Source organism: Dasypus novemcinctus, chromosome 19 (genome assembly GCF_030445035.2).
Source record: "Dasypus novemcinctus isolate mDasNov1 chromosome 19, mDasNov1.1.hap2, whole genome shotgun sequence".
NCBI classification, from domain to species: Eukaryota; Metazoa; Chordata; class Mammalia; order Cingulata; family Dasypodidae; genus Dasypus; species Dasypus novemcinctus.
The window spans coordinates 31198086-31219137 of NC_080691.1; positions in this window are offsets into that span (position 1 = coordinate 31198086).

The following is a 21052-nucleotide window of genomic DNA, read 5'->3' on the forward strand; positions in this document are numbered from 1 at the left end:
CCTAGACTGCAAATTCCAGGAGAGCAGGAACAATGTCTCCTTTGTTCTATTCTCTATATTCAGTGGGCAGTAGAGGGCCTGGTAAACACAAAGCCTCAATAAATATATGTGGAATGAATAAATAAATGAAAGAATTCATTAACATCCTCACCCCTCTCAAACACATACACATAGAAGCCTAACCACAAGAACGTACATGCTTCATCCAATGATTGAGCTCCCTAAGTTGGCTTTAAATCTTGAAAGATGGAAACAGTGACAGCTCTCCTTAGCAATACTCCAGGCACAGAAACACAACTATCCAGTTTCAGGGTGGCTGATCAGAATCATAGCCTGATGCAGAACTGAACCAAGACTTAACAATCATCTAACCCAGGAGTTCTCTAGTTTTGGGAGTCACAGACACCTTTGAGAATCTGATAGTAGCTTCTAGAGCCTCCCCCTTTCCCCACACATTCACTTGAAAAGTATTTCAAAAACTTCACTGACCACACATGGACCATTCCAAGGTCTGTTTAAGAATCACTGATTTCTAATCCAAGTCTGTCATTTTACAACCTGTGGCCAGAAAGGGAAAATGTGCCCAAGATCACAACTAGAAAGACAGAAGGGAAAGGGAACCCCTCTTTGGGCTGTGAGTTGTTACACCTCTCTCATTTTCCCAGAAACAGCCAATACATTCATCTAGCGCTGGACTTTTCCACTGAAAATCACCTGTATGGTATGCAAATGCATCTTTAGAAATTTCTTTGGGACCAAAATCTCCCCAAAATAGGTTTAAGGTTTTCTGTGTGTGTTGCAGCAGTGGGGAGGAGGGAGATATAGCTTCTGTTTTTAGTTGGGAAGTATTTTTCTTTTTAATTTTCTTTTTACTGTTCTCCCAAGTGTTTTCTGGCTCAGAGGTGAACCAGAAAGTCAGTTCTCCTCCATAGGATTAGTTAACAATCTCTGACAGGGCTGCATTCTCAGTGGAAGTCAGAACCCCTGCAAAACACTGAATTATTCACACCAAACAATTGCTGATGGAGCAAGTAGAATTTTGCATATCAAAGCAAGACTCATTAAACTCAGGGCCTTAGTAAAGCAAGCACCATTGGGGTCCAATTTATATGTGCTGCTTGACATCTGCCTCCCAAAAGTGTTGGTGTGCCTCTGCCCACATGGGCAGAAAAAAGCAAGCCCATTTCTGTCTGTGGCCACACTCTGCCCTTCATCCATGCTATCAGAATTTAGACCATGGAGTCTTTCAAGTCCAAAGCCCTGTGTGTGGCTGAAAGACAAGCCTGGTCACATTTTTATGGGGATTTCTAATCCAAAGATGCTACCTTTCTCAGGAATCGCTGGATGCAAGGAAAGGAAACCACCTTTATCGACTCATATGAAAACATGTTCATCGGAAGGGTAAAGAGAAATTTCGTAGATCTCAAAGGTGAAGAGCACCACTGGACCTTGTAAGAACTAGAAGTCATCATATAACTATGCTTTCCATTCTTCCTCCACTCTCTTCCTCTCTCTGGAGCCACATGGTAGAATGAATGAATGAATGAATGAATGAATGAATGAATGAATGAATGAATGAATGAATGGAGAGGATGAATAATAAGTGAGTAGGTGAATATTAGGCACCCAGGTGCATCACTTAAGGCAGGTGGCCACACAAGTTCTGCTTAAAATTGGCCCCTGATAACCGGGGATGAAGTGTAACCTGAGCCCTTGGGGGGAGGTAAACATGAATATCCATGGTCCAAAATCATCACTGAGTACAGTTTTTCCCTCCTAACACTGAGACTCTGGGGACTTCATCCAAACTCGCTTAGCATATCTGAATGAGATGCGGGGAGAGGTGGGACGGTAGAGAACAGAAGAGAAGGAGCAAAAGAAGAGTGAAAGAAAGAGACAGAGGACATCAGAAAGGCAGCCTGCTATCGATGGTAGGAAGTAAGCATCGCCACTGGATAAGCTATATCAATGTACACGTGGGTATTTTTGTATTTCTTGTTGCTGTAGCTTTACTTCTATTTTGATGAAGACTTTATTTTTTCACAGTTTCAGGGAAATAGAATTACCTACCCTGAGCCATTCTGAGGACATACTTACAAGTGACAGGAACTCATAACTTTGTATTATCACCTATTTCCTCTATTATAAGAACCTGATTTTCAAACGTTTCTTACATTAGACTCAGTCTTCTCTCTTGGAACAATCACCTCTATTCGTATTTCTGCTGCCTTTTCCACATGGCAGCCCTTCAGTCAATTAAAGCTAACTCTCCCCACCCACACAAATGACCGCATCTTCAGACTCAACACCCACCAGATGCTCATTCAACCCCAGTTACCCTGGGCATCCTGTGCTACATCGGCCCATCCTGACTAAGCATCATGTGGACTAAGCAGAGGTTGAGGTGGATCTGATGAGACAGGAGTCTGGGATAATGACAACATCTGGATGTTCAGTTCTAACCATTCCAAGTCCCACCCAGTTAGAGTCTGCAAGAAGGAGTCTGTAATAGGCCTAGGAGAGCAAAGAACCCAATTAACTTGCTTTTGTCTCAGCATAATTTGCCCATTTTTATGAAAGTGCAGGTGTATGTGCTCAACGAGCAGTTCTTGTCAGCTTGTCAACAGAAAGAATGCTCCCACTTTCTTCAGAGCTTCTATTCCAACTCCCAGGGAAGAAGCTGAGGAGTTGTGCAATCCAGTATGTGGCTCTCCCTTAATAAAGTCCCTTAAAGCTGCTGCCATCAGGATCCTGTGGTCCTTTCAGGCCTTCAGGTAGGTCTAAGAAAGGTGATGTTCACACACTCCACTGTTGTTTATGGGGGTCTGGATGCTGGATCATCCAGGGTGGGGCCTCACTTTTACTGGCTAAAATACAGTGAACACCTTAAGGGCATCTGCCCCACCCATCACCTCCCTTTTCTGAGAACTGCCTCCTTCATGTATGGGCTGTTATTCTGCACCATGTCATGCCCCCTGCCACTGGCGACTGGACCAGGTGTGTACACCAGATCGCAGTTTGGCTAATCAGATTGTCCATCCCAGAAGGTTGGAATTAAGATTGACAGATGCTGGTTAGTCTGTGCTGTGTGTTGGCAATGGCACAAGCAGGGCAGTTGAGGCTGCTGTGGAGAGCAGAGGGGATATCTTTCACAGGGAAGTAAGTTTGCCAGGAGAAAGAGACAGAACAAGAGAGAAAAAATGAACAAATGAAGCAGGAAATAGAGACAGGACCCAGAAGCATCTTGCAGAGATACAGAGAAATGGAGAACGAGAGACTCCCTCCTCACTAATACAACCCTTAGAGCTGAGGTAGCTGGGCCTCTGCTGAACCCCATGCCTCAGAGAGCTTTAGACTTTGGAGCACCTTCCTGGAAATATTCTAAGTCCCCTCTCTGGTGTCTAGAACCTGCCAGTGCTGACAGTGCCATCAAGGAGAGGTACCCTAAAACCAGCCCAGCCCCTGTGTCTCTCCTTCAGGGTACTCTCATACCCAATACCCCATGCCTGTGGTTGACCAGATGACCCAAGCATTGGGGATTGTCTTGGGGTGGTCTGGTGAGTTGATAATTCTACAGGCAGGATCAGTCTTTCTTTCATGATACTGTGTGAAATTGATTCACAGAATAGTACCAACACACTGTTTTGGGGTGACTCACATAATTATATAGGTGGGCCCCACAGAAAACATTATCCCAGGGCCCCACAAATCCCAGAGGCAGCCCTCCTCTGAGGTTCCTGACAGACATTTCCTGCTTCCAGTTCTCCTTCATGATCCAGGCTTTATTAGATATGCCACACCTCCATCTAAATTCCCACATTTGCTTCAGTCAGACTGAATGAATTCTTTCCTACAGTACTGGCAGCTCATTTTGACAAAGATAGTAGCTCCAACCTGCCTTTCCAACCCAGAGCTTCCATTGCCTCCTCCTTGAGGAAATGGCAAGATAATTCCCGTATCTCCTTAAATAGCCATGTGAATGTTCAATGAACTCATTTATTCATGCATTTATTCATTCAGCAAATAGTGAGTGCCTACTCCATGCCAAGTGCTATTCCAGGTGGAAGAGATCCAACAGTGGACAGGCCTACCCCAGCTACTTCTCTTGTAAACTTTACACCCTAGAGGGAGGAGACAGACAAAAAACAAACAAAAGAGTACATAGGCAGGCCTGTGCTGATAAGTGTTGTTATTAAAAATAAGGCAGATTAAGAGGATAGAGATGGGATTATGTATATGTGCATGCTATTTTCCACAAGGTGTTCAGGAGAGGCTTATACGATAAGATGATCTTTCTAGAGACCTGAAGGAAATGAGGGGATGAGCCATGTGGGCAGCTGGGCAAAGGTTCATCAGGCAGTGGGAAAAGCAAGTATAAAGTTCCAAAGCAGGAGCATGTTTGACATAGTGGAATAACAGCACAAAGTCCAGTGTGACCACAGCAGAGCGAATGAGGGGGAGGATGATCAGAACTGAGACCAGGAGGAGGGCTGACATGCAGGGCCTTGAGGGCCTTTGTGAGGACTTTGGGCTTTCTCCTTGTTTGAGATGGGAGCCATGGGAAAGTTTGAGCAGAGGAAGGCCCTGAGCTGACTCACATTTTCGTAAATTCACTCTGACTGCTAGGTTTAGGTTAGAAGGAAGGGGAAAGGAGTGGAGGGGACATGGGCAGAGAGATCAATGAGGGCACTATTACAATCATCCAAGCCAGCTGTAATGGGGCTTAGACCAGACAGCACCAGCAGAGGGGGTGAGAAGGGGTGGTGTTCTGGAAATATCGTGAAAGAAGGGTGGACAGGTCTTGTTAATGTGCATTGTGAGAATGATGCAAACAAAACACATGGCTACCATCAAGCCTGGCTAAAGGGTGGAGATCTGGTATGCTGTGAACAAGGATTTCTCGCAGTCTATGCAGAGGGCACTGTTTCACCAGTTTCTGGACTTGGGCCATAGCACTAAGACATGAGCCCTGGTCTCCCCTCTGGCCCCAAGACTAGACAAGATAGGAGATACCATTCTTACAGAGGAAAGGAGGCTCTACTGATGGTTCTCCTACCAGTGCTCCTCTCAGGGTTAGATGCAGCAACCACATATTCTGGAATTTCTAGACCAGATGTCAAACATTCTGTCCCATTTTCCCCAGGAATTAAAAAAAGAGACTGTCACAGATCCATGCTCCGAAACATAACATGCATTCTTCTATTCATACATTAAACTTTTATTGAGCTGCTATCATGGGCCAGGCACAGATGATAAAAGGTACTTAAAATCTAGAAGCTTCCCCAAAGAAGCTCATGGTCTGATGGAGATAGAAACATATGAAAACCATAATGTTATAACAAAATAGCTCTTAAGTAAGGACCAAGCTTCATATATAAAGAAGGGCCTTAGGGACATTACGGAAAGGGAGTGGCTTCTACATCTTTATATCAGAAAAGGTTTACAGAAGAGAAGACATTTGGTCTGGGTCTTGAAGGATGCATAAGAGTTTTCTGGGTGGTAAATGGAAATGGTGAGGAAAGGATTACAGACAGAAGAAGCTGCATTTGCCAAGGCTCACAGGTTTAGGAATGCATGGGGTATTTGTAGAAGGGATGATGACTTCATGGGACTCAAGCCAGTAAGTCAACCAACAAGTGGTAATGAGCCCCTACTAAGTGCCAGGGACTGTGCTAAGCACTGGGGATCAGCAGTGGACACGCATAACTTCCTGGAGCCTCTACTGGGAACTTAAGGAGGTGAGATGCCATGCCTCCTCCCCCCGATCTTCCCTGGGATATGCTCCCATAACATCCATAACAGTGATGGATAGCACCCATCACTCTCTGGAGAAGTTGTCTGTCAACTTGTTATGTGCTCTGATAAGACTGTGAGTTCCTTAAGATCAAGAAGTTGTGTCATTCACTACTTCTGTATGCCCTACACCCAGCACAGTTCCTGGCACACACTGGCCACTCAATAAACATTTGATGAATGAATGAATGTACGAATGAAAAATAGGTTGGGTGAGTTTATGAAGGGCCTGTTCTACCTCCCAAGCCTCTTAAGGGGGAAACATCATGGTTGCTTGTATTCAACGCAACAAGGCTGGATTTTTTCTAAAGCAGCAATAATTGCATTGCCTTAACCCACAATTGAATTAGTAACAGCATTTAACATGAGTTATTAAAAATGCTTTATTTCTCCCACTGCCACTTAGAAGTCATCTCTCCTCCTGAGCCATTCTTCTCTTTCATTGACTTCTCCTTATCAAGAACGTTAAGACCACTGGCATTTAGAAAGCACATTATGTTGGTTCTTTTCTTTCCAAACTCTGGAAAAGAAGTGATTTGATCTTTCATAAGGAAAATGGAACCCCCAGCTTCCCCCTTTATGGTAGTTGTGTCTGGGATTTCTTATCTCCACACCAGGAGATCTTCTCTCCAGCTTTGTTTTTTTTGTTGTTGTTGTTGTTTTTGTTTTTTTTATTGACTTTGTAATAATATTACATCAAAAATATATATGTGAGGTCCCATTCAACCCCGCTCCCCCACCGCCCCTCTCCCCCCCCAACAACACTCGTTCCCATCATCATGACACATCCATTGGATTTGGTAAGTACATCTTTGGGCACCTCTGCACCTCATAGTCAATGGTCCACATCATGGCCCATACTCTCCCCCATTCCATCCAGTGGGCCCTGTGAGGATTTACAATGTCCGGTGATTGCCTCTGAAGCACCATCCAGGGCAGCTCTTCTCTCTAGCTTTGTGTGACTGGGGCTGGGAGATAGATGGAACCAATTTGATATCATCCCCTTGAGAGAAAGTGCTGAGGGGGAGGTTTATTAATAGTGCAGACGAAGCTGCCAAAGGCGACTCTGAGGAGATGGGAGAGCGAGGGGGAGTGCGCAGCCTCCAGGGTCACAGTGAACTCTGCTGACATTTCATTTCTTTGACATCTGTGCAGAGAATCCAGGCTGTTGTCCTAGGAAATGAAAAGGAGAGGATCTCTGCTCTCAGAAAACTAAAACAGAAAAAGTTGATTGACACAGTAGTCAAAGGGGACTGAGTGAGTTCCCTCATGGCAAAGGGCAGATTTCAGTAAGTCTCTTCTTTGGCTTGGAAAGATAAAAACTAGGACCATTGCCATCTTCTGCTCACCAGAGCTCTCTTTTATGATTACTTTTATACCTGGTAAGAATTAGGAATGTCTAAATCCTTCAGGTAGATGGCCAAAATTACCTCGATTCATCCTTTTCCTGTGTCCATACTCCTTTGCAATGAGACTTTGGTGCTGTTTCCATCAAGGCATGGAAACTATCTCCTCACTCCCTGAATCTGGATAGGACTTCATGAGTAGCTTTGGCCAACAGTATGTGGTGGAAGTGATACTGTGCCACTTCTAAGCCTAGGCCTCCCATATACAACATGAACAGCCTGGACTCACCTGTGGGAAGATGAGAAACACATGGACTAGAGTCACGTGAGACCAGTTATTACCAGCTGAGGCCTCAGCAATGTAGGAGTCAAGAAGGATCAGTACAGCTACTATCCAACCTATAGCTAAACAAAGATGCACGAATGTGCCTGGCAAAGGAGAAACACCCAGCTAAGCCCAGCCTAAACTACCAATTGTATAATTGCAGCTAAATAAATGGTTATTTTAGGCCACTAAGTTTTGAGGGTGTTCTGTTACACCGCAATAACTACCTGATGCACTCCTCTTCTTGTTCAAGTACCCCTAGAGGACAGGAGGACATTGAGCATTTTGATGAGAAGACATAAGAACTCTATGTTGGAGTATAAGTTCCAGGAAGACAGAAACCATGTTTTCCTGGTTAAATCCTATGGCACAGAAAATGGCACAAAGCAGGGGCTCCATAAATTTTGCACTAAGTTTGAATATGAGGCAGAAAATTGCGCATCTTCAAAAGGATGCCTTCATGAGATTTTTCCCAACTTGTCTCTTGGAGTTCTTAACACCCTCATTCTAGCTTCAGTAAGAGTATCTGGAAAGATCACATGAGCACATAGAATTGAGCCTCAAGAGAGGTGTGACCTGGTTAAGAAGAGCCAAATAATAGTTAAAATATCTACCACTCATACTTCCTGCCCCACAAAATTGAACTGTTTACCATTTGAACAGTTACCTAAAATCCTGGAGTCATTCTTGACATCCCATCTTCATTCTGCCCCCTCATTCAATCCCCGTGCCCTGTTCCTTGGGCATGTAAATATATCTTCAATCTATTTTGCCACACAGTAGCTTAAACCTGAATGACCACATCTGGTCTCCTAATTAGCCTCATGTTCTCCACTCCACTCTCCCCAGAGCAGCCAGTGCAATCTTTCCAAAACACCAATCTGAGTGTTCCTCCTGTGCTAGCTTCCAATGGCTTGTCATTGTCCTCAGAATCAGAGGTACACTCCTGAACAGGGGCTCAAGGTCCATGTGTCCTCTGCTGACTTTGCACCTCATTTCTTCCTGTTCCCAGCTTTTATCAAAACATAGTTTTTCTGGCAATACTGAAACATTTACAGCTCCCCAGGCATGGGAGAATCTTGAGCTGGGATAGTCTCCCTGCTCCCTGTCCTGTGGCCTGCCTATTTCTCTTCCTCTTTTTAGGACTTATCTTAGATATCATGATCTCCTCCCTTGACTCCAGGTTGTGCGAAGTGGAGGCATCTGCTCTGCAGTCCTCAGCTCCCTGGATATTTCCATGACCTCGAGAGGTGTCAATGCCCATTTCTGTCACCCTCTCCCCACTAGACCATAAGATCTATGAGGCAAGGGCTACTCCTTTCATCTCTGTGCCTACCACAGGTCTTGACTTATTTTAAGTGCTCAGTAATATTGGTTGATGGAAAGAATGGACAGATGGATATGGACGGAGGACAGATAGATAGATGGATGAATCAATCATGTTAAATCAAAAGAGAGACTAACCAGTCCTTTCTAAGAATTAATCATAGAAAGAACTGAGAGAACCAGTTCCCATTTTCAAATATTAACAATTCACACGATCTTCTGGGATTAGAAGCAAAGATGAACAGTAAGGGTCTGCATACGGCACAAACAAAGAGAAAATTGATGAATTGGTGGTTCCAATTAGACTTCACTTACCAAGGGTGAGATTTGTTAGGAGCCAATAATAAGCACTGTTGTTTACAGAAGACTTATTGCATGCCAGCACCATACTAAGGACGTTACAACTCTTTTCTCATTTAACCCTCTCATCCTCCCCAATAAAGTAGGTTTCATCATCATCTCCAATTTTCAGGTGAGAATTCAAAGGCACAGAAAGGTTACGTAATTTGTCAAGGTCATGCAGCCAGTGTGCTAGGTTAAGTAAAACCATATGCTTTCAGTGTAGGCTATATAGTCCTAACCAGATCCCCTGCTATGAAATGGAAGGAAATTAAATAAAAGTACCTCATTTAACATATTTCTGTTTACTTATGGATTCAAATAAAGATAAAGTATCACATTTAAAAGATTAGCCTAATCAGTATAAGAACAAACAGGATTCCAGTCAATAAACATACAGCTTCTTTTCTCTTTTCTTTCTAAGATTGTGATCTTCAATGCACATTTTCTGCCAAGACATAAGCATTCTATTTCCTAAGAGTAAAGAAGGGAAAATTAAACATACATTTAATGTGGCCAATTAGCACAACCCTTCTCTACTAGTTTCTACTATTAACTACCCTCCACTGTCAATGAGACACTTTCCCTGCAGTCCTACTAACTTCACCACCTCCTGAGCTCCCTTATCAGAGAGTCACCCCATCCAAATCTGCCATTTAAGGTCAAGTTCAGGACCCACTGCCTTCTCTCTTACTGTATCTTCCCATTCTAGAAAATCTCACAACTCACGTTTGTAAGAATTTACATTTATTTTGCTGTCTGGAATAAATCCATCCTTCCTCCTTTCCTCCCTCTCTTACTTCCATATATACTTTGGGGACCTCCCCTGTGCCAGTGTCTCTGTGAGATATACATGCCATCAGAGGCACTGGCATTTTAATTGTCTCAGGTCTGTTAGTCTTATTCCTTGTATGTGTACCTACTCTCGGTCTCTTTCTGTTTATTAACTTTAATTCTGAAAACAACTCCTCAACAGGGCAATTGGTGGTCACTGCTTGCTGAGGACTTCCTGTGAGCCCATCACTTAGTTGTTTATAGGAATTATTTCATTTCAATCTCACAACTACTCCTTGAGGTAGGTTCTTTTATTATCATCATCCCATTTTCTGGTTGGGAAACTGAGGCTCAGAGAGGTTATATCCTTTACCCAAAGTCATGAAGCCCATGAGTAGAGGGGCAGAATTTACACTGTGCCTGCCTGATTTCAGACCCCCAAGATCCTACATTCCCACATTACAGGTAAAGGCATGGGCAGCTCCCCATATCTCAGAGAGTGAAAGCGGCCTCCACAAGGCCACACAGTCCATGAATCCCAACGCCTGCACTTGAATACAAGCGTGTCTAGATTCAAGGGCATCTTTTCCACCACAACCTCCCACAGCCTATGGCAGAGCAGTGGACTCACAGAGAACACATGGTCATAGGGCTCAATGCTCTCTGCATTCCTTCTTGTCTTAAGCTAGACTGCATTGGCCCACAGTCATATTTTGTTTGGCCTGCATGATTTAGCTGTACACAAATATTATTTTAAATTTGAATAAGTTGCCAACTTTCAAAAGTAATGAAATTTTATGTAAAGGTCAGACTTATTTCATTTATTTGATATAAAGATCGAGATTCTGTACACTAGGCCCATATTCCTGCATGGCTACAACGATCCAGAATTAAGTGGCTGCTTCTTGGTAATAAACAAGGCACAGTAGATGCTGCTGTTCCCCCCTCTCCCTCTACTCTCTCTATTAGTCAGCCAAAGGGGTGCTGATGCAAAATACCAGAAATCTATTGGCTTTTATAAAGTTATTTATTTCGGGTAGAAGCTTACAGTTACCAGGCCATAAAGCATAATTTACTTCCCTCACCAAATCTATTTCCACATGTTGGAGGAAGACAGCTGCTGACATCTGCCAAGAGTTCAGGCCTCCTGGGTTCCTCTCTTCCCGGGGCTCTGTTTCTCTCTGGGCTCAGCTGCTGTGATTTCTCCATAAGGCCAGCTGTAGACTATCAGGAGACCAGCTCTGTCTCTCTCACCAGAGCTTCTGCTGTGTCTAAGAAACCATCTCTATTTCTCTGTGTTCTTCTCCTGTGTGTTCACTTCCTGGGCTCCAGCTCAAAACTCCAACATCAAAAACTCAAAAACTCCACTCTCTGATCTGCCATGTGGTTTTCTCTGTGAGGCCCTGCCCACAACTGATGTGGCCCAATCAAAGCCCTAATCACAAATCAATGAAGTAAAAGTGAAACCTCTGAATCCAGTACAATCTAATATGCCCAGACCAGTTCACAAACATAATCAAATATCTATTTTTGGAATTCATAAACAATATCAAACTGCTACACCCCCTAACAATTGCCATAGACTGTGGCCTACTTCAGGCCAACCTCCCAGCAACTCCTGACCACCTGCACCTGTGATTTCCTGTGTGCCGCCTCCCTCTGCCTGTGGAGACAGTCTCATTGCAGGGCAGTTAGAAAATACCAGGGAATAAATACCCACTCACTTGTCCCAGGAACAGTTATTAACCAATGACTGCAAGAAGTTGGCGAACCTCCTTCATCATCTAAAGGTTTCCGAACACCAATATCCTGGAGGTCTGCTTGTTATCTATGCTGCATAATAAACACCCCCAAAATTAGTGGCTTAAATCTTAAACCTCCCTGGGTGGTTCTTCTGCTCCACGTGAGGTCAGCTCTTTGGGTGGCTGCACTCATGTAGAGGTTCATTTAGGCTGGACCATTCAAGATGGCCCACTCACAAGGGAGTTTGGGCTGGATGTTAGCAGGAAACTCAGTGGGGGCATTGATTAGCTGCCTGCATAGAGCCTCTCTACGTGTCTCAGGCTTTTCACAAAAAGAAAAATGTGGCTTCCCAGAGGGAGTAGCCTATGAGTGAGCATTCCAAGAGACCAAGGCAGCAATGGTAAACTTCTCATGACCTAGTCTTAGAAACCACATGGCATCACTTCCAGTACATTCTGTAGGCCAAGCAAGTCACAGGACCCAGTCCAGATCTAAAAGGAGGGGAGTTAGTTTCCACCTCTCAGTGGGAGGCATGACAAAGAATGTGTAGCTATCTACAAAATCTAGAATCTGTAGCTAATCTACCAGCTGGTCTGTTCTAACAAATGAGCACTGGCTTCCACTTCATTACTTATATCATTCATTCATTCAACCCTTATTGAGCTTTAGAGAAACAAAAGGAATCAGACATGGTGTCTGCCTTGGAGGAGCTTACTGGGTAGGTCAGTTTTTAACACTAATGCACTGAGCTCCACGTCCATGTTCACCAAAATTCTACTGGTGGTTGCACATTAGTATCACCTGGATCTTGTAAAAAAAATACTGACCACTCATAAAGAATTCCCTATTTTGGGAAAAGGAAAAACTATGTGTCTGTATTTTTATATGTATAGAAAATCTCTGAAAGAATACACACCAACCATTGAGAGAAGTCGTATCTAGTGGTGGGAAGCAGTGGTGGCACAAAACAATGTATTTTTTATTTTCTGCACAATTTGAACTTTTTACAATGAATTCCTATCACTTGTTTATATTTGTATTTCTTATTTCTTATACAAGTGAACTGTTCACTTCATGAACCTTATGTTGGCAGTCATTAGTGCTGGCCATAAAGTAATTCCAGCTTTCTGCCTTTAAGGGAAGGTTATACTTCCCTGTCTCCGTAAAGTTAGGAATGGCCATGGGACTTTTTGTAGCCAGTGAAATGGGAGTGAAAGTGATAGATCTCTTTGGAATGGAAGAATTTAGTCACCAGTGCTCAGTGTCAACCATCCCTTCTCACTGCTGAGGTGACTGTGGAAACGTGTGTGGAGAGAAAGGTTCTGTCATCTGAGGCACTGAGTGATTAACAGAGCATCATTCACCAACCAAGCCAAGTTAACAAGTAACATAAGCAAGACAGAAACATTTGAGTGATATGCCATTGAGCTTTGGGGATGCTTGTTGCTGCATCATAATCATAATTTTACTAACCAGAACATCATTATTTTTTAAGCAATGAGATAAAGCATGTTAGGAAAGTGGCTCTCAATTCTGGCTCTGCATTCAAATAGGCTGGGGATATTTTCAAAAACAAATGCTTCACAGGAGAATTGCATCCAGCATCCACGCGGAATCTAAGCCCCCTCTTGATACAGATGTGGAGTGGACATGGCCATTCTAGGGTCCACAGGATGGAGGAATAGAGAATGGATTAGAGTGGACTTACTGATATTTTATTCATGAAAAATATTTGTGATTAGTAATCGAAGAAAATGTAGCATTGGTGTGGAGAAAGTGGTCATGGTGGCTGCTGGGGGTAGGGAGTGGGAGGAAGAGATGTGATGTGGGTGCATTTTTGGGGGTTGGAGTTGTCCTGGGTGGTGCTGCAGGGACAGTTACCAGACACTGTATGTCCTCCCATGGCCTCCCACTGGGTGGACTGTGGGAGAGTGTGGGCTATGGTGTGGACCACTCACCATGAGGTAGCAGTACACAGAGATGTATGCAATGAATGTCTCATGATGATGGAGGAGGTTGTTGTTATGGGTGGAGGAGTAGGGTGAGGGAGGTGGGGAGTATATGGGGACCTCGTATTTTTTTAATGTAACATTAAAAAAATAAAGAGAAAAACAAACAAACAAACAAAAAAACCCACAAATGCTTCAGGCCCCCTCCTAAAGATTCCAATTCAAATGGTCTAGAGTCGGACATTAAGCATTGCTGGCTTTTAAAAAAGTGAATCATATTTGTAGCCAGGACTGTGAATCACTGTGCTAGGGGGACAGCAAAGAGGAAAATTACTTCTTGTTGGATAATCTGTTAGAGACTTCATGAAAGAGATGGTACTCTGACCTTGACCTTGGACTTAAAAAATGTATGGATGGAAACGGATGTGGCTCAACCAATTGGGTTCCCATCTACCATATAGGAGGTCCAGGATTCAATGCCGAGGGCCTCCTGGTGAGGGTAAGCTGGCCCATGCGGTGAGCTGGCCCACGCGGAGTGCCGGCCCATGTGGGAATATGGCCCGCACAAGAGAGCCACCCTGAGTGGGAATGCTGCCTTGAGTGGGAAAAGCCACCCTGTGCATGAGTGCCAGCTGACATGGAGAGCTGGCACAGCAAGATGACACAACAAGAGACAAAAGAGGAGAGAAAATAAGAAGACATATCAGAATAGGGGAGCTGAGGTGGTACAAGACAGTAATTGCCTCTCTCCCACTCCAGAAAGTCCCAGGATCGGTTCTCAGAGCTGCCTAATGAGAATACAAGCAGACACAGAAGAACACACAACGAATGGACACAGAGAGCAGGGAATGGGGCGAGAAGTAAATAAAGTAAATCTTAAAAAAAATAAAAAAATATCGTATGGCATTTAGACTAAAGGTTCCCCTCACCATCACTGACTATCAGAATCATCGGGAGCTTGGTCCCATCCCAAGGCAACTGGGGCATTCCCTTTTTCTTCATTATTAGCAGAAACCCAATTTTGTCTGGATATGCCCCAGAAGTTGGTGTCTGTTTGGCTGAAGCCAAGCAAGGCAATCCCATGGCCCTTTGACAGATCTTTCCTCTCCTAGATTCCCTTGTAGCTAGGGGTTATGTGACACAGTTCTGGTCAATGAGACAGACTAAAGGCTCCTAGATGATTCCTAAAAAAAATTTTCCTTACTAGTAAAAGGAGAGAGGGTCCCAGGAAGGCCCTTTACTACCATGGTCACCATCTTCCCATTGCTTCCTCAATCTCTGCTGCCTACCTTTGAAAGCAGCTGCATGAGGCTATGAGGTTAGGGTGCTGCTGCAGCTAGCTCACCATTATGAGAAGGAGACTGGAGAGTAGCTGGAGAATTATAGAGGTCTTACTCCAGAATCAGGAATGAATCTTGGGACCATCTCCATTCAGAACTCTTGCTAATGGAGGTAACTGTGCTAGTGGTTTGAGCCACTGTTATGTTCTTTGTTACTTAGAGCCAAATGCATTCAAATTGATGCACCGGCTAACTCCAAATCCGGGGTCGAGGTAGGTATCACTTGTAAATGTTTCTCATATTCTGATATACAGCCAGATATGCAAGTGCCCTGATGTAGTACATCTCAGGGTATGCACAGATCTCCCTAGGACACCAAAACATTGATTGCTCCAGTCAAAACAGTTCACTCTAGTTTAAGAGTTAACAACAGTTGCACCCCAGGATTCCAGGAATTCGAAAAATACCATCCAGCCTTGCATAGCAGTGACCCTCAATGGTACTGGACACTAAAACTGCCTTGGGTGCTTGTTAAAATTCAGATTCTTGGGCCTCCCTCTCCTAAAACATTTGGATTCATTAGGTCTGGGGTGGGGACCAGTAAACTGCATTTTTATTTAAAACTTCTGGTGAGTCTCTCTCAATGATCTATAGACTCTCCTTGTGTTTCCCAAACTGCATTTCAAAGGAAGTGATTTGTTAGGTAAAGTTGTATATATATAGGTAATCTCTATAAACACCTGTGATCGCTGAATTTAATTGGACCACAGCTGGTGTTGACTGCATATTTTTTAATGCATTTTTTTTCCAATACTCACTCCCCTAGCACAGCCTTTGTTTGAAAATCAGCATTGAGCCCAACCTTGGCTGTCGATTGTAAGGTTTAAAGACACACAACAGCAGGAACTGCTCCTTCTTCAGCTAAATGATTCTACATATGGACTTAAGAGTTTAGGAGCAGGATGTTGGGTAGCTGTCAGTTCATTTTAAAAATTGTTACTCGCTTGCTCTCAAAGTTGGCTTGGACAGATTATACCACTACCCACCCAGCAGAAGGCTCTGTGCCCTGAAAATAGTATCAAGGTTGCTGCAAGCTTTGATGGGCATCTACAAGTGAACTGGAAAAGAATGTCTCTTCCATCAAGCAGAAACAGCCCTGTTTCAGCCTGGCTTGATGGGTGGTATGCAGGCTGGAGAGTAGAGGGAGGAGGTTCCTAAAACAAAACAAAACAAAAAATAGGGATGTTGTTACTAAAAGAAGGGAAGAAATTCTGTCTAATGTGATCCACTCACCCTCCTAGCCAGGCACCTCTCGTACAATGCACAACTGATACAACTAAATATGGAAGCCATGTAGGAGTTACCACAGGTCTTGTTGCGATTTAAGAGTTGGAAGAATTCCAAACTTCAAATTGGAGGCTACTGGTATTGGTAGAAAAATGAAAACACAATGACAAGATTGTTAAATAATCCAGCTGGTACAGGCCTCTTCTGTGAAGGATGGCAGCAAGGAGTGAGAATTGAGACAGCATTCAGCCCTGAGCAGCCAAGTGAGTTTTCCCCAAAGGTCATACTGGATCATGGTCACGTGGGCTTGTTCATCAGAGAATGTCAGCCCTTGGAGCTTTCCATCAGGAGTGGGCATCCCAGTTGTCTTTGGAAGAAATGCCTCACCTCCACTCTCAGTTTTTATGATTTAGGTGCTTTAGCAGTTCCAGGGATGGGACAAAGAGGCAGATAAATGACCCAAGCTTCAATGGTCAGGGTAAGTCTCCCAGAAAAGGCTTTGGATTTCACAGGCTGTGAAATCAGTTGACAAGACAGCATAGTGTTAAGTGTCAGTTCTGAAGTAAAATTCCAGCTCCACAAGTAACCAGCTTAGTGACCTTGAGTGTCTTAGCCCCTCTATGGTAGACAGATTCAAGGGAGACCCCATGATCCCCACCTTCTGGTGCTCATGTCTTGTGAGTCCCTCCTCTTGAGTGTGGGCAGGACCTGTGTTTGGCTTATAACCAATAGAAATATGGCAAAAATGTTGGAATGCAATAGCTAAAAGGTGGAAACAACCCAAGTATCCATCAACAAATGAAAGGATAAACAAATTGTGGTATATAGACATGATGGAATATTACTTGGCAATAAGAAAAAATGAAGTTCTGAGACATGCTGAAATATGGAAGAAGCCTGAAAGCATTATGGTCAGTAAGAGAAGCAAGACATAGAAAGACAAATACTGTTCGATATCACGTATAAATTTTGCTAGAAATAGCAAATCTGTAGAGCCTGAAAATTAATTAGAAGTTACCAGGGCATGGGGGGAAAGGGAAGGGGAAGTATATGTTTGGTACCTATGGAGTATGTGTAAAGTAAAATTAATTTTTAAAATGATGTACTATGGCGTCTGGGATAGTGTCACATTAGATGGTTACATCTATCTTGACTGTAGATTCTCTTTTTCCACCTGGCTTGGAAGAAGAAAGTGACGATGTTGGGAAGGCCTATTTGGCAAGAAATTGAAGGTGGCTTCTGGCCAAAAGACAGCAAGAACTTGAGATCCTCAGCTCACCAGCCCACTAGGAATGGACTGCTGCCAACACCCACTTAGTAGCAGATCCTTCCCCAGTTGAGCCTCAGACGAGATCAGACTCCTGGCCAAGAACTTGAGGACAACCTAGAGAATCCGTGAGCAGAGGACCAAGACTCCTGACCCATGGAAACTCGGAGATAATGAACTGTTGTACGCTGCTACATTTGTGGTAATTTGTTTTGCAGCAAAGACAACAAATGCATTCTCTCAGTCAAAGGCTTCCTAATTTCGAGGAACAGAGGAAAAGAATGAAAAGACAAACATGTGACTGAGAGCAAGGCCATCAGTAATAATGTCAAGTACCCACAGGCTGCTTTGAGAGTTAAAATGGGATATTGTAGGGATATGGTAGCACACAGTAGGCACTCAAATTTTAGGCCACTTCCTCCCCTCACTTAACCCAGTGTCATAAGCTGGCAACCTCAGAATGACATGCATATGGGAAGGGTTCAAATGAAAGCCAGCAGCCAAGAACCTGGGTCATCTGAGGAAAATGCCAGCAAAAGACAAAAAGCCAAGCCTCCTCATGGAAGGTAAAGTCATTTCACACTGCAAAAAAGGCTGTGCACGAGGAAAAAATAAAGTTTCATAATCACATCATGTAAACCATACATGTAAACTTCACATAAATTGGATTTTGATTTATATGTCAACAAATGCCCTCAGAAACCTCATCATTTGAAAGTTCGTCAATCTCAGCTGGAACTGTAGAGATACCCTTGAGGAGACTTCCAAGGAAATTCAGTTCTCATTTACCACTCCCACCGGCTGATGGGTGCATGAGAAAGGGAAGGGGAGGTAGGACAGAGCCTGAGGAGATATGGGGTCACCTTACAGGGATTCACAGGCTCAGGCCGAGAGCTTGAGGATAAGGAGCCGGGAACGGGTAGGTTTTAACCAGTCTTGAATCCCAGGATGCGCAGTTTGGGCTTTGAAGCAAAGGAGTGGTACTCCAGATTTAAATCTGAGAAACAGCACTCTAGCTGCAGTGTGGAGAAGAGTATGGAAAGGCAAAACAACAGACAAGGAGAGCAGTTTAGGAGGCTGAAGCAGTCCTTGGAATGAACAATAATGGCACCCTGGATGGGGCAGCAGTGGGATGCAGAGAGGAGGGGTGACTGATGGAAGAGCTCTTAGGGAATTGGTATCGGCATGCTGGGTAACAGAACTGGACAGAAATGGCTGCTAGGATGGCAGCGGTTTCTGACTTAAGTCAATGAGAGAAAGGCGGCAGCATATAGAACTGGAATTGGAGAAGAGAAACAATATATTCAATGGCCAACTGGAATTCTCAGTATAGTCTCCAAGCAAGTTTTCACAGAGAAAGTGAAATGTCAAGTCAGGAGAGTACGGCTTCTAACTGGAAGGAAATTGTCCTAAATCAGCTCCTTCATGCATCACAGGGCAAAGCCCGTTCAGACACTTCTTAAAATGTCCTTTCTGGGCACATTATGACCCAGCTACAAGTAAGTCCCATCATTCCCTTTAAACTTAATGAAGGTTTTTCTATACAAGCCATGACTACTTCAGGTGTTCTGACCCCAAGGGATTAAATGGATTTGCTTGAACTTTTCCTGAACTAAGGAGATGTTTGAGCAGGAAAAAACTGACAAATATGTGCTGTGTGTCTGGGGTCTTTTTTACTGCTTTCCCATAAATGAGGATTATATCAAGTCTCAAAAGACTCTAATAAGTCTGCTTTTCAATGCATCCAGCACACAGCCAATTAGCCAATATTCTAGTTCACTGTGAGGACTGGGTGTCATGATGGAGGTAAAGCACTTAGCACTGTTCTTATTACAAAGTAAGAGGTCAAAGTGCCACTGTCATTATCATTATCTTTATTATAAAAATTTTTGGTTCTGATCATAGCACTCCCATACTCAAAAACCTTCCATGGCTCCCCACTGCCTTTATACAAGTCTTATTTCTTCAGCTCTCCAACATTATGTCCTTCATTTCAACCATACAAAAAATGTAGGTATTTACCGCATTTTACCAAACACTAGCAGGACCCTGACATGAATTAGACTTTCTCTGACTTCAAATAATTCACACTCAATTTGAAGTGTAAGACATATCCCCCATTGAGAGTCCAGAGAGCTAAATGCTGGGCAAGGGACAACTTTTTAACTAATTGGGGTTTTGAATCCTGGCCCAGAAGATCCCCTCAAGAGCAGGGCAGAAGTCTAGAAAATCCCCTTACCCAGACCCAGGCAAGGCACTGTGTTGAGTATACATCAATCACTGTTGAAGCTTTGGGACCAGACACTATTCTAGCTATTTGGCATACATAAGCTCACTTAATTAAATCACAACTCTATGAAGTATTTTTATCCCCATTTTACAGAAGAGGAACCCAAGGCTCAGGGAGATTAACTGACTTGTCTAAGGTTATGTAGCAACTAAGTAGAAAAGCTGATCCAAGTCCAAGAATTTCAAGCCACTGGACTAGGTTTCAGGTTTGGAGTGTAACTGAAACTCACCAGCACAGGTTTACATCACTTTACAAAGGGTGCAGAACATGGAGTAAAACAGCAGGTTGGTCTAACAGCATCATGAAGGCCTTGCACACCAGACTCAATGTCCCAGTGACAGTTTTGGCCATAAAGGATGAGTGCTGTGTGTCCAAGCATCACATCAGCACAGGGTAGCTAGGGGTCCTGGGTTCCTCAGCTTAAATACCTTTCTAATGATGTAATGCCTGCAGGGTATGTGCCAAACCCCCATCCTTTGATACAGCGACAGATTTTGCAATAAACAAACCCAACAACAAGTACAGCCTATTTGGAGAAATTCTTGGGTCAGTAATCAGCATAAAACCGACCCAGGAAGACTGTCATTTATCTCTAATGAATGCATTCCTTTAGTTGATATTGCAAAGGGTCGAATTTTCCTCAAGCATCCTTGAGGATGGAAGAAAGATTTACAGTCCAGCTGTTACATCTTCCCTATACTACTACTACTGCTACTGCTACCACTACTGCTACTGCTACTGCTTCTACTACAAACCAATATTTATTGAGAACTCACTATGTGCCAGTCCATGCAATCTGCATTATTTCAATTAATCTTCACAACCCAATAAAACAGGTTCAATTGTTATTGTTCCCATTATACAGATGAGGAAATTAAGTTTAAATAAGGAAGTTCAGTGGTTTCCCAGTCACACAGCGAGAATGTAAAGGTGCCAGGATCTGACCCTAGTGTGTCTGACTTCCAAACTGGTATTTCTAATCAATCTACAAAACTGGTTAATAGACTCAATAATGAATTCATCCCTAATAGTTAAGACTGTTACGTGCACAAGTCCCAGATCAAAAATGAACCAGTTCAGGGGGAGAAATCTGTCAAAACAATATATTGTTTAATTTGGTCAGTTAATTAACTAGCTGACAAGTTAGTTGTGTATGTAGATACCACTGCTGACTTACAATGCTTAACAGCTTTGCCTAATTTTATCACTTCCAAGGTGTATTCCTGGAAGCATTCTCTAAGAAACCAGAGCTCTGTAGGCGGTGGACCATGGTCAGCGATTGGGAAAAGAGGACCAAAGCCATGTAAGGAACGGCTTTGCCTCTCAATAGCAC